Below are 15,303 nucleotides of genomic sequence, written 5' to 3' on the forward strand. Positions count from 1 at the left end.
TCATTTTAGGATTTTTTTTGTTCTTAATGCGTTTGAGACAATCAGTTGTGCTGTGACCAGGTAGGGGTCGTATACAGAAGATAGCCCTATTTGGTAAAAGACCAAGTCCATATTATGGCAATAACAGCTCAAATAAGTAAATAGAGACGACAGTCTATCATTCTTTAAGAAATGAATGTCAGTCAATCCGGAAAATTTAAAGAAATTTGAAAGTTTCTTCAAGTGCAGTAGCAAAAACAGGCTATCATGAGGTCCGTAACATAAAAATAATATCCAGAGTTACCTCTGCTGCAGAGGACAAGATCATTAGAGTTACCAGCCTCAGAAATCGCAGCCCAAATAAATGCTTCACCAAGTTCAAGTAACAGACACATCTGAACATCAACTCTTCAGAGGAGACTCCGTGAATCAGGCATTCATGGTCAAATTGTTACAAATAAACCACTACTAAAGGACACCAATAAGAATAAGAATTTTGATTCCAACCACTGTGTCTTTGTGAGACGCAGAGTAGGTGAATGGATTATCTCTGCATGTTTGGTTCCCACCCTGAAGCATGGAGGGGGAGGTGAGATGGTGTGTGGGTGCTCTGTTGGTGATTTATTTAGAATTCACACTTAACCAGCATGGCTACCACAGAATTCTGCAGCGATACGCCATCCCAATCGTCAGGACTTCCAACAGCCGAAGCTAAGTAGTAACTCATAATATACAGGAGAACGATTGCCTTATGGCGAGGATAGCTGTGCTGCAAGCCCAGCTTCAGACGCAATCGTTAGGCAAGGGTAATTTCAGTGTAGGAAAGGATGAAACAGTGTCTGTGCCACCAGTAAGTACAGATAGAAACGTTAGTACAAATCCCCTCGCATGGTCCCCGCAGCCGGACAAAGTTCTCATGGCTTCTGGAGGGAAATGCTGTAGGAATGCTCAACCGGTGTCGCTCATTCAGCCGACAGAAACTTTCAACCGGTTTTCCCCATTAAGCAGCGAGTCGGAGTCTGAGGCCAAGCTTTCTCTGGTCTCTACCCCTCCCATTACGGGTTCCCACCATTAGCTCTGACAAATTGAAAACCCGAGTCATTGACGACTCCATTACCCATAGTATTAGACTTAAAACGAATCATCCAGCGATCATACACTGTTTACCAGGGGGCAGGGCTACCGACGTTAAGGCTAATCTGAAGATGGTGCTGGCTAAAGCTAAAACTGGCGAGTGTAGATTGTACAGAGATATTGTTATCCACGTCGGCACCAACGATGTTAGGATGAAACAGTCAGAGGTCACCAAGCACAACATAGCTTCAGCCTGTAAATCAGCTAGAAAGATGTGTCGGCATCGAGTAATTGTCTCAGGCCCCCTCCCAGTTAGGGGGGTGATGAGCTCTACAGCAGTCTCACAACTCAATCGCTGGTTGAAAGCTGTTTTCTGCCCCTCCCAAAAGATAGAATTTGTCGATAATTGGCCCTAATTCTGGGGCTCAACCACAAACAGGACCAAGCCTGGCCTGTTGAGGAGTGACGGACTCCATCCTAGCTGGAGGGGCCATCTCATCTTATCTACCAACATAGACAGGGCTCTAACTCCTCTAGCTCCACAATGAAATAGGGTGCAGGCCAGGCAGCAGGCTGTCTGCCACTAGCACAGTCAGTGTAGTCAGCTCAGCTATCCCAATTGAGACTGTGTCTGTGCCTCGACCTAGGTTGGGCAAAACTAAACATTGCGGTGTTGGCCTTAGCAATCTCCCTAGAATAAAGACCTCCTCCATTCCTGCCATTATTGAAAGAGATAGTGATACCACACATCTCAAAATAGGGCTACTTAATGTTAGCTTCAACGGCAGTTATAGTCAATGAACTAATCACTGATCATAATCTTGATGTGATTGGCCTGACTGAAACATGGCTTAAGCCCGATGAATTTACTGTGTTAAATGAGGCCCCACCTCCTGGTTACACTAGTGACCATATCCCCCGTGCATCCCGCAAAAACGGAGGTGTTGCTAACATTTACGATAGCAAATTTCATTTTTACAAAAAACAACAACAACGTTTTCGCCTTTTAAGCTTCTAGTCATGAAATCTATGCAGCCTACTCAATCACTTTTTATAGCTACTGTTTACAGGCCTCCTGGGACATATACAGCGTTCCTCACTGAGTTCCCTGAATTCCTATCGGACCTTGTAGTCATAGCAGATAATATTCAAATATTGACATGGAAAAGTGCACAGACCCACTCAAAAAGGCTTTCGGAGCCATCATCGACTCAGTGGGTTTTGTCCAACATTTCTCTGGACCTACTCACTGTCACAGTCATACTCTGGACCTAGTTTTGTCCCATGGAATAAATGTTGTGGATCTTAATGTTTTTCCTTATAATCCTGGACCATTGGACCACCATTTTATTACGTTTGCAATCGCAACAAATAATCTGCTCAGACCCCAACCAAGGAGCAAGTCGTGCTATAAATTCTCAGACAACCCAAAGATTCCTTGATGCCCTTCCAGACGACAAAAATCCATCAACCACCTAACTGAGGAACTCAATTTAATCTTGCGCAATACCCTAGATGCAGTTGCACCCCTAAGAACAAAAAACATTTGTCATAAGAAACTATCTCCCTGGTATAAAGAAAATACCCAAGCTCTGAAGCAAGCTTCCAGAAAATTGGAAAGGAAATGGCGCCATACCAAACTGAAAGTCTTCAGACTAGCTTGGAAAGACAGTACCGTGCAGTATCGAAGAACCCTCACTGCTGCTCGATCATCCTATTTTCACAACTTAATTGAGGAAAATAAGAACAATCCAAAATTCATTTTTGATACTGTCGCAAAGCTAACTAAAAGCCGCATTCCCCAAGAGAGGATGGCTTTCACTTCAGCAGTGATAAATTAATTTACCTCTTTGTCGAAAAGATCATGATCATTAAAAAGCTAATTACGGACTCTTCTTAAAATCGGATTATTTCTCCAAAACTCAGTTGTCCTGAGTCTGCACAACACTGCCAAGACCTAGGATCAAGGGAGACACTCAAGTGTTTTAGTACTTTTTTTCTTGACACAATCATGAAAATAATCATGGACTCTAAACCTTCAAGCTGCATACTGGACCCTATTCCAACTAAACTACTGAAAGAGCTGCTTCCTGTGCTTGGCCCTCCTATGTTGAACATAATAAACGGCTCTCTATCCACCGGATGTGTACCAAACTCACTAAAAGTGGCAGTAATAAAGCCTCTCTTGAAAAAGCCAAACCTTGACCTAGAAAATATAAAAAACTCTTGGCCTATATCGAATCTTCCATTTCTCTCAAAAAAAATCAAAAAGCTGTTGCGCAGCATCTCACTGCCTTCCTGGAGACAAACAATGTATACGAAATGCTTCAATGTAGTTTTAGACCCACTCATAGCACTGGGATTGCACCTTTTATTGGCGTCAGACCGAGGCTCTGCGTCTGTCCTCGTGCTCCTAAACCTTAGTGCTGCTTTTGATACCATCGCTCACCACCTTCTTTTGGAGAGATTGGAAACCCCAATTGGTCTACACGGACAAGTTCTGGTCTGGTTTAGATCTTGTCTGTTGGAAAGATATCAGTTTGTCTCTGTGAATGGTTTGTCCTCTGACAAATCAACTGTACATTTCGGTGTTCCTGAAAGTTCCGATTTAGTACCACTATTGTTTTCACTATATATTTTACCTCTTGGGGATGTCATTCGGAAACATAATATTAACGTTCACTGCTATGTGGATGACACACAGCTGTATATTTCAATGAAACATGGTGAAGCCCATAAATTGCCCTCGCTAGAAGCCTGTGTTTCAGACATAAGGAAGTGGATGGCTGCAAACGTTCTACTTTTAAACTCGGACAAAACAGAGATACTTGTTCTAGGTCCCAAGAAACAAAGAGATCTTCTGTTGAATCTGACAATTAATCTGAATGGTTGAACAGTCATCTCAAATAAAGCTGTGAAGGACCTCGGCATTACTCTGGACCCTGATCTCTCTTTTGACGAACATATTAAGACTGTTTCAAGGACAGCTTTTTTCCATCAGAAACCTTCTGTCCAAAAATGATGCAGAAAAATTATGCTTTTGTCACTTCTAGGTTAGATTACTGCAATGCTCTACTTTCCGGCTACCCGGATAAAGCACTAAATAAAATTTAGTTAGTTCTAAATACGGCTGCCAGAATCCTGACTAGAACCAAAAGATTTGATCATATTACTCCAGTGCTAGCCTCCCTACACTGGCTTCCTGTTAAGGCAAGGGCTGATTTCAAGGTTTTACTGCTAACCTACAAAGCATTAGATGGGTTTGCTACGTACGCTATGGTCACAAGATGGAGGCAGGGCTTTCTCCTATAGAGCTCCATTTTTATGGTATGGTCTGCCTACCCATGTGAGAGACGCAGACTCTGTCTCAACTTTTAAGTCTTTACTGAAGACTCATCTCTTCAGTAGGTCATATGATTGAGTGTAGTCTGGCCCAGGAGTGTGAAGGTGAACGGAAAGGCTCTGGAGCAACGAACCGCCCTTGCTGTCTTTGCCTGGCCGGTTCCCCTCTCTCCACTGGGATTCTCTGCCTCTAACCCTATTACAGGGGCTGAGTCACTGGCTTACTGGTGCTCTTCCATGCCGTCCCTAGGAGGGTGCGTCACTTGAGTGGGTTGAGTCACTGACGTGATCTTCCTGTCTGGGTTGGCGCCCCCCCCCCCTTGGGTTGTGCCGTGGCGGAGATCTTTGTGGGCTATACTCTGCCTTGTCTCAAGATGGTAAGTTGGTGGTTGAATATATACCTCTAGTGGTGTGGGGGCTGTGCTTTGGAAAAGAGAGTGTGGTTATATCCTGCCTGTTTGGCCCTGTCCGGGGGTACCATCGGATGGGGCCACAATGTCTCCTGACCCCTCCTGTGTCAGCCTCCAGTATTTATGCTGCAGTAGTTTATGTGTTGGGGGGCTAGGGTCAGTCTGTTATATCTGGAGTACTTCTCCTGTCTTATCCGGTGTCCTGTTTGAATTAATGTATGCTCTCTCTCTCTCTCTTTCTTTCTTTCTCTCTCTCAGAGGACCTGAACCCTAGGACCATGCCTCAGGACTGCCTGGCATGATGACTCCTTGCTGTCCCCAGTCCGTGCTGCTGCTCTTGTTTCAACTGTTCTGCCTGCGACTATGGAACCCAGACCTGTTCACTGGACGTGCTACCTTGTCCCAGACCTGCTGTTTTCAACTCTCTAGAGACAGCAGGAGCGGTAGAGATACTCTTAATGATCGGCTATGAAAAGCCAACTGACATTTACTCCTGAGGTGCTGACTTGCTGCACCTTCGACAACTACTGTGATTAATATTATTTGACCATGCTGGTCATTTATGAACATCTTGGCCATGTTCTGTTATAATCTCCACCGGCACATCCAGAAGAGGTCTGGCCACCCCTCATATCCTGGTTCATCTCTAGGTTTCTTCCTAGGTTTTGGCCTTTCTAGGGTGTTTTTCCTAGCCACCGTGCTTCTACACCTGCATTGCTTGCTGTTTGGGGTTTTAGGCTGAGTTTCTGTACAGCACCTTGAGATATCAGCTGATGTAAGAAGGGCTTTATAAATAAATTTGATTTGATCTGTTTGCGTTTACCTGTATTAGCATTCGTTTTTTAACAGGACAATGACCCAACTCTCCTCCAGGCTTTGTAAGGGCTTTTGTCCAAGAAGGAGAGTGATGGAGTGCTACATCAGATGACCTGGCCTCCACAATCACCCAACCTCAACCCAATTGAGATGGTTAGGATGGGTTGGACCACAGAGTGAAGAAAAAGCAGCTAAGAAGTTCTTAGAATAGGTGGGAACTCCTTCAACACTGTTGGAAAAACATTCCAGGTGAAGCTGTTTGAGAGAATACAAAGACTCTGCAAAGCTGCCATCAAGGCAAAGGGTGGCTACTTTGAAGAATCTCAAATTTAAAATATATTTTGATTTGTTTAACACTTTTTTGTTTGCTACATGATTCCATATGTGTTATTTCATAGTGTTGATGTCTTCACTACTATTATACAATTTAGAAAATAGTAAAAAATAAAGAAAAACCTTTAAATGAGTTGGTGTGTCCAAACGTTTGATTGCTTGCACCCTCTCCCAGGCTGTTTATAAATATATAAATAAGCCCCACCACTGCACTTAAATTATACCACTGCATCCTCTGTATGATGTTTATGCCTTTAATCACCGAAACCACATGATGGCTAAAGCATGGCGTTAAAGCATTTTCTTTCATGTCTTTGGTCAGCTGGACCTTATTCAGTCACAACTTGTAGACTTGTTTATGTGCTGCTGTGCGGTTTGATGCTAACCTTACTTTGCTACCTGCCAACTTTGCAGTTTTTACTTTTTAATTACCGCTTTATCGTATTTTTCCTTCACTAAACCTTTTTCATTCAACATTTTCACCCCGGACGCTTTATCTGGCCTTGCTATGTCAGGACATCCACCAGCCGAAGCTAAGTAGTAACATTAACATTATGCCTTCTAATTGCAGTTATTGTACTCATAACATACAGTTTGTAATGTCCGGGGTGTAGTGGAGGAAGGAGTCAGACGCAGGAGACAGAGTTCAGAGTAGGCTACTTCTTTATACACCGACCAGGTGAAAAGAGACGCTTCTCAAAACAAATGCCCCAAAACACAGGGGAACTAAACAGTCCCAAAAAACAGCTCACGTACACGAAAAACCGTGACCTACATGCATGTACAAAGAGTACACATAAAACAATCCCGCACACCCAGCAGGCGGGCCGGCTGTCTAATAAAGCCCAACTAATAAACCTAATTAACAACAGGTGTAACTAATAAACAGACAAGGAGGGGGAGGAAAAGATGAGTGGCAGCTAGTAGGCCAGTGACGACGACCGCAGAGCGCCACCCGAAGGGGAAGGGGAGCCACCTTTAGTAGGAGTCATGACACAGTTGAACAATCGCCTTATGGCGAGGATAGCCATGCTGCAAGCCCAGCTTCAGACGCAATCGTTAGGCAAGGGTCATTTAAGTGTAGGAAAGGATGAAAGAGCGTCTGTGCCACCAATAAGTACATATAGTAGTATAAGTCCCCTCGCACAGTCCCCGCAGCCGGACAATTTTCTCATGGCTTCTGGAAGGAAATGTTGTAGGAATGCTCAACCGGTGTCGCTCATTCAGCCGACAGAAACTTTCAACCGGTTCTAACCATTAAGCAACAAGTTTGAGTCAGAGGCCGAGCCTTCCATCATTAGCTTTGACAAATTGAAAACACTACTCATTGGCTTAGTATACACAAAATATGAGTCTTAAAACGAATCATCCAGCGATCATACACTGTTTACCAGGGGGCAGGGTTACCGACGTTAAGGCTAATCTGAAGATGGTGCTGGCTATGTCTAAAATTGGCGAGTGTTGAGAGTATAGGGATATTGTAATATACGTCGAAACCAAAACGATGGCGGGTAGAAACAGTCAGAGGTCACCAAGCACAACATAGCTTCAGCGTGTAAATCAGCTAGAAAGATGTGTCGGCATCAAGTAATTGTCTCTGGCCCCCTCCCAGTAAGGGGGAGTGATGAGCTCTACAGCAGAGTCTCACAACTCAATCGCTGGTTGAAATCTGTTTTTTGCCCCTCCCAAAAGATAGAATTTGTAGATAATTGGCCCTCTTTCTGGGACTCACCCACAAACAGCTCCAAGCCTGGCCTGCTGAGGAGTGACGGACTCCATCCTAGCTGCAGGGGTGCTCTCATCTTATCTACAAACATAGACATGGCTCTAACTCCCCTAGCTCCACAATGAGATAAGGTGCAGGCCAGGCCGCAGGCTGTTAGCCAGCCTGCCAGCTTAGTGGAGTCTGCCACTAGCACAGTCAGTGTTGTCAGCTCAGCTATTCCCATTGAGACCGTGTCTGTGCCTCGATCTAGGTTGGGCAAAACTGAACATGGCGGTGTTCGCCTTAGCAATCTCACGCCTTAGCAATCTCCTCCATTCCTGTCATTATTGAAAGAGATTGTGATATCTCAAAATAGGACTACTTAAATGTTATAGATCCCTCACTTCCAAGGCCGTTATAGTCAATGAACTAATCACTGATCATAATCTTGATGTGATTGGCCTGACTGAAACATCTCTTAAGCCTGATGAATTTACTGTGTTAAATGAGGCCTCTTCTCCTGGTTACACTAGTGATCATATCCCCTGTGCATTCCGCAAAGGCAGAGGTGTTAATTTCAATGTACACAAAAAACAAAACGACTGTGTTTTCGTCTTTCGAGCTTCTAGTCATGAAATCTATGCAGCCTGCTCAATCACTTTATATAGCTACTGTTTACAGGCCTCCTGGGCCATATACGGCGTTCCTCACTGAGTTCCCTGAATTCCTATTGGATCTTGTAGTCATGACAGATAATATTCAATTTTTTTGTTACGTTAATATTCAAATGGAGAAGTCCACAGTCCCCCTCCAAAAGGCTTTCGGATCCATCATTGACTCAGTGTGTTTTATCCAACATGTCTCCGGACCTACTCACTGCCACAGTCATAATCTTGACATAGTTTTGTTTTGTGGTATAAATGTTGTGGATTTTAATGTTCTTCCTCATAATCCTGGACTATCGGACCACCATTTTATTACGTTTGCAATCTCAAAAATGTATCTGCTCAGACCGCAACCAAGGAGCATCAAAAGCCGTGCTACAATTTGTCAGACTACCCAAAGATTCCTAGATGCCCTTCCAGACTCCCTTCACTTACCCAAGGACATCAGAGTACAAAAATCAGTAACCGCCTAACTGAGGAACTCAATTTAAACTTGTGTGGTACCCGAGATGCAGTTGCACCCATAATAACAAAAAACATTTGTCATAAGAAACTAGCTCCCCGGTATACAGAAAATACCCGAGTAAGCAATACCCGAAGCAAGCTTCCAGAAAATTGGAACTGAAATGGCGCTACACCAAACTGGAAGTCTTCAGACGAGCTTGGAAAGACAGCACTGTGCCGTATTGAAGAGTCCCCACTGCTGCTCGATCATCCTATTTTTACAACTTAATTGAGGAAAATAAGAACAATCCGAAAAATGTTTTGATACTGTCGCAAAGCTAACTAAAAAACTGTATTCCCCAAGAGAGGATGGCTTTCACTTCAGCAGTGATAAATTTATGAACTTCTTTGTTGAAAAGATCATGATCATTTTAAAAGCAAATTATGGACTCTTCTTAAAATCAGATTATTTCTCCAAAGCTCAGTTGTCCTGAGTTTGCACAACACTGCCAAGACCTAGGATCAAGGGAGACACTCAAGTGTTTTAGTACTATATCTCTTGACACAATTATGAAAATAATCATGGCCTCTAAACCTTCAAGCTGCATACTGGACCCTATTCCAACTAAACTACTGAAAGAGCTGCTTCCTGTACTTGACCCTCCTATGTTGAACATAATAAGCGGCTCCCTATCCACCGAATGTGTACCAAACTCACTAAAAGGGGCAGTAATAAAGCCTCACTTGAAAAAGCCCAACCTTGAACCCCCAAAAAATAAAAAATATTGGCCTATATCGAATCGAAAATGTTAGAAAAATCTGTTGCGCAGCAACTCACTGCCTTCCTGAAGACAAACAATGTATATGAAATGCTTCAGTCTGGTTTTAGACCCCATCATAGCACTGAGATTGCACTTTTGAAGGTGGTAAAATACCTTATATTGGCATCAGACCGAGGCTCTGCATCTGTTCTTGTGCTCCTAGATCTAAGTGCTGCTTTTGATACCATCGGCCACCACATTCTTTTGGAGAGATTGGAAACCCAAATTGGTCTGCACGGACACGGCCTGGTTTAGATCTTATCTTTCAGAAAGATATACGTTTGTCTGTAGATTGTTTGTCCTCTGACAAATCGTCTATAAATCTCGGTTTTCCTCAAGGCTCTGTTTTAGGACCACTATTGCTTTCACTATATATTTTACCTCTTGGTAATGCCATTCAAAAACATAGTGTTGACTTTCACTGCTATGCGCACGACACACAGCTGTACATTTCGATGAAACATGGTGAAGCCCCCAAATTGTCCTGGATGCCTGTGTTTCAGACATAAGAATGTGGATGGCAGGCAAATGTACTACTTTTAAACTCGGACAAAACAGAGCTGGGTCCCAAGAAACAAAGAGATCTTCTGTTGAATCTGACAATTAATCTTGATGGTTGTACAGTCGCCTCAAATAAAACTGAGAAGGACCTCGGCGCTACTCTAGACCCTGATCTCTCTTTTGACGAACATATCAAGACTGTTTCACGGACAGCTTTTTTCCATCTACGTAACATTGCAGAAATCAGAAATGTTCCTTCCAAAAATGATGCAGAAAAATGTATCTATGCTTTTGTCACTTCTAGGTTAGACTAATGCAATGCTCTACTTTCCGGCTACCCGGATAAAGCACTAAATAAAATTCAGTTAGTGCTAAATACGGCTGCTTGAATCTTGACTATAACCCCAAAAATGTATCATATTACTCCAATGCTAGCCTCTCTACACAGGCTTCCTGATAAGGCAAGGGCTGATTTCAAGGTTTTACTGGTAACCTACAAAGCATTAGATGGGTTTGCTACGTACGCTACAAGACGCAGGTCTCCTTACTAGAATTTCTAAGCAAAGCTTGAGGCAGGGCTTTCTCCTATAGAGCTCAGTTTTAATGGAATGGTCTGCCTATCCATGTGAGAGACGAAGACTCGGTCTCGACCTTTAAGTCTTTATTGAAGACTCATCTCTTCGTAGGTCATATGATTGAGTGTAGTCTGGACCAGGGGTGTTAAGATGAATGGAAAGGCACTGGAGCAACGAACCACCCTTGCGGTCTCTACCTGGTCGTTTCCCCTCTCTCCACTTGGATTATCTGCCTCAAACCCTATTACAGGGGCTGAGTCACTGGCTTCCTAGTGCTCTTCCATGCTGTCCCTAAGAGGGGTGCGTCACTTCAATGGGTTGAGTCACTGACGTGATCTTCCTGTCCGGGTTGGGCCCCCCCTTGGGTGGGGGCGTCGTGGGGGAGATCATTCTGGGCTACACTCGGCCTTGTCTCAGGATGGTAAGTTGGTGGATACTGGGGCTGGGGTTTGGCAAAGTGTTTGGGGTTATATTTGTTTGGGCCTCTTTGGCCCTGTCCGGAGGTATCATCGGACAGGGCCACTGTGTCTCCCGACCCCTCCTGTCCCAGCCTCCAGTATTTATGCTGCAATAGTTTATGTGTCTCTCTCTCTCTTTCTCTCTGAGGACCTGAGCCCTTGGACCACCTGGCCTGATGACTCCTTGCTGTCCCCAGTCCACCTGGTCATGCTGCTGCTCCAGTTTCAACTGTTCTGCCTGCAGCTATGGAACCCTGACCTGTTCACCGGATGTGCTACCTTGTCCCAGACCTGCTGTTTTCAACTCCCTAGAGACAGCAAGAGCGGTAGAGACACTCTGAATGATCGACTATGACATTTACATTTACTCCTGAGGTGCTGACCTGTTGCACCCTCTACAACCACTGAAATTATTATTATCTGACCCTGCTGGTCATCTATGAATATTTAAACAACTTGGCCATGTTCTGTTGTAATCTCCACCCGTCACAGTCAGAAGAGGACTGGCCACCCCTCATAGCCTGGTTCTTCTCTAGGTTTGTTCCTAGGTTCTGGCCGTTCTAAGGAGTTTTTTCCTAGCCACTGTGCATCTACACCTGCATTGCTTGCTGTTTGGGGTTTTAGGCTGGGTTTCGGTACAGCACTTTGTGATTTCCGCTGATGTAAGAAGGGCTTTATAAATACAATAAATAAATATATAAATTACAGTACCTCCACCACATTTCCCAGGAGCACATTTCCAGGAAGCATCATCTCTACTACTGTCCATTCTACCAATATATCACACTCCAAACCATACGTTTAATGACACTCTTATCTCTCGTAGCATATGCAATATGTCACGATAAGTGACCTACTGTAACTTATGTTAGCTCAGCTGACATGTAACTACAATGGTTAAATGTCTGTTTTTTCCTATTTTAATGAGACCATGTTGGTGTGTATGCACCTAGCTTTTGTACAAAACTATCAGCTGATGTGAATCTGTCTCTCCTGGAAGGACAGGACCGTAGTTGGACATCACTCTGCTGTCTTTGTAACACAGTATGTCTGTAGTTTGAAGGTACTTTACACCCATTTTACACCCACCCCTCCATCATTGTCCTATGTGAAACATCTGTGTGCTGCCCTTTCAGGACTCAAAGTAGAATGTACAATATGTCCCTGTGTGTCACATATTTCATTTAGGCTGGGCCTTTCAATATGCTGTGTATGACATGATTTTGGATTTGTTAGACCCCTTTGTGAGAAAAAAAACACTTTGTTACAAAAGGTCAATCCATGATCCGACAACATTCTTCTTAACCCTTGGCACGTCTTATACTGATCCACAATGACCCCTTTATACTGTAAGTACTAATGGGCAGGGTGTATTATCCCAAAAATATAATCTATAATAATCTGACCTTTTGTAACAAAGTTTGCGGTAAATTATTGTATATTGCTGTTTGGCCAATTCAGCACTTTTCACATGAACATTGAATCTTCAGGGCAACCACCTCCCTCCCAAACAACCTGCTTTCTCCCACTAAGACCTCCACTGTCTACTGTTTTTGGTTACCTCTGCTTCGTTTTTTTCTTATTCCTTCCCTGTTGTCTCAAGGCACCTCTTGAAAGTAATCCTGAAAGGTCCACCTGCCAGGATCAACAACGAGATCCTACCATAGGGAAACAATGAGCAGTGTGGCTGCTGGGAGCTATGCGGTTTCCTGTTTTTTTGTTGGTGAGTCAATTAAGCAGTAAATGACCCCTAAAATCTACTGTTATAAGGCAAGCACCAGCATTGGATTGCCTTTAATACATCACAAATATGACAGTAATTGTTTCTGACGGCTGATTGCGTTTTCCCAAGCTGTAAAGATATTTCAGAAAACAATAAAATATGATATTGTCACCATTAAAAAGGAGTGATTAAAGCCATCAATTTTTGTTGCTCGTCAAGGGGACCGGCTTGAGGTGCCGCCACTAACAGGTGCGAGCATCAACACTGTAGAATAATTGTCACATCATTTCACCCTTGACTTCATACCTACTGCAATCTGGGCTGAGAAGTAGTCATAAGGGTGAGATTTAGTCTGTCAATGGCCTCTTCAGTCATTATTCAGAATCACTTATCTGTAAGCACTCACTCAAAATGGCCGCTTCTGCAGGATTGGAGTGTGGTGGTACACAACGGTTATATAATTCATATTTCTCAGTTGGGTTTATCAGCATTAGAGCACCTTGCCTTGACTGCTCATTATTACTAACATCACAATTATTAAATGTACTAACTCTGAGTTATAAGATAGTTGACCACTCCTGACCTATACAGTACATCAGAATGATGCCCAATTGGAATGCCCTTCTTAATTATAAGAAGACATTGTTCATGCTCGAGTCCAGAGCAATTACAGAGCATTCCAATTGGATTTCAGGTTTTTCCTTAAACATCCATAGTCTAAACAAGTTTGTTGAAATTGAGTATTGTATCAAACAGGCCTGAAGTAGGAAAATCGTGTTAATGCATTGCTGCAGAAAACAAAAGATTATTTATTTAATTCAAACGTACAGTAAATGTTGGATTTTCATCAAAGAGAGTGAATCCTCATATAGGAAAAGGAATTATGCCTCTGTGGCAGTTACCTTGATGATAACATTCGTCAAAGCGCTCGCCATTGATTTCAGTAGATAATTATCTTGTGTGCATCGCCAAGGTCATTCAAATATTTTATTGGCACTCAGAAACTTCTGCTGAAAACCAGCTCGTGCCATTACCAATTCATGAGCTTATTATGACTGAATTATATTATCTCTTCCGCACAACCGTTTTTTCACTCCATCATAAAGGCCTGCTTGATCGATTAACCCATAAGTGTCTAAGCCCTGTCTAAGGGGGACGGGGGGGGGGGGGTATTCTACTGAGCTATATGGAATTGTTTTAACAAGGTCATACCAAGGATAATTTTGCTATTTGATTTAAAATTGTAAGACCTCTTGATGTATAAAATAAAACAAAGTACTTGATGAAAACAAATGTTTGGCCTTACTGCTATTAGCCCATACAAAAGGCTTTGAATAACAGATTCACTCCATGGAACAACAGATATCCCCCCAAAAAGTTTGTTCTGAAGTGTTTGTCCTATATTTGAGGGATATAAGAAAGATCAGGAAGCATTTGTAAAAAAAAAACTGTTTTACATGTATTTAACCCCTTATTTTTGGCACTGAACATTCTCTGTATATACAGTACCAGTCAAAGGTTTGGACACATCTTCTCATTCCAGTGTTTTTCATTTTTTGTACTATTTTCTACATTGTACAATAATAGTGAAGACATCAATACAATGAAATAACACATATGGAAGTATGTCGTAACCAAATCAAAATATATTTTATAATAGAGATTCTTTAAAGTAGCCACCCTTTGCCTTGATGACAACTTTGCACACTCTTGGCATTCTCAACCAGCTTCACCTGGAATGCTTTTCAAACAGTCTTAAAGGAGTTCCCACATATTCTGAGCACTTGTTGGCTGCTTTTCCTTCACCCTGCGGTCCAACTTATCCCAAACCATCTCAATTAAAATAACCTAGAATGCATTTCAATGAACAGTTCAAAGTTAATATGTGGAATTTATTCCCTTCTTAATGCATTTGAACCAATCAGTTGTGTTGTGACCAGGTAGGGGTGATATACAGAAGATAGCCCTATTTGATTAAAAGAACAAGTCCAAAGTATGGCAAGAATAGCTCAAATAAACAAAGAGAAACGTCAGTCCATCATTTAAGACATGATGGTCAGTCATACTGGAAAATTTCAAGAACTTTTACACATGACTTTTACACATGACTTTCAACCTTCATCTCTCCCGAGCCCTTACGGGAGTTGTAGCGATGAGACAAGATATGAAGGTCAGTCAATACAGAACATTTCTAGAACTTTGAAAGTTTCTTCAAGTGCAGTCGCAAAAACCCTCAAGTGCTATGATGAAACTGTCTCTCATGAGGACCACCACAGGAAATGAAGACCCAGAGTTACTTATGCTGTGGAGGATAAGTTCATTAGAGTTACCAGCCTCAGAAATTGTATTCCAAATAAATACTTCACAGAGTTCAAGTAACAGACACATCTCAACATCAACTGTTCAGAGGAGAATGCGTGAATCAGGCCTTCATGGTCAAATTGCTGCAAAGTAACC

The sequence above is a fragment of the Oncorhynchus kisutch genome, linkage group LG15, assembly GCF_002021735.2.
Source record: "Oncorhynchus kisutch isolate 150728-3 linkage group LG15, Okis_V2, whole genome shotgun sequence".
Classification (NCBI taxonomy): domain Eukaryota; kingdom Metazoa; phylum Chordata; class Actinopteri; order Salmoniformes; family Salmonidae; genus Oncorhynchus; species Oncorhynchus kisutch.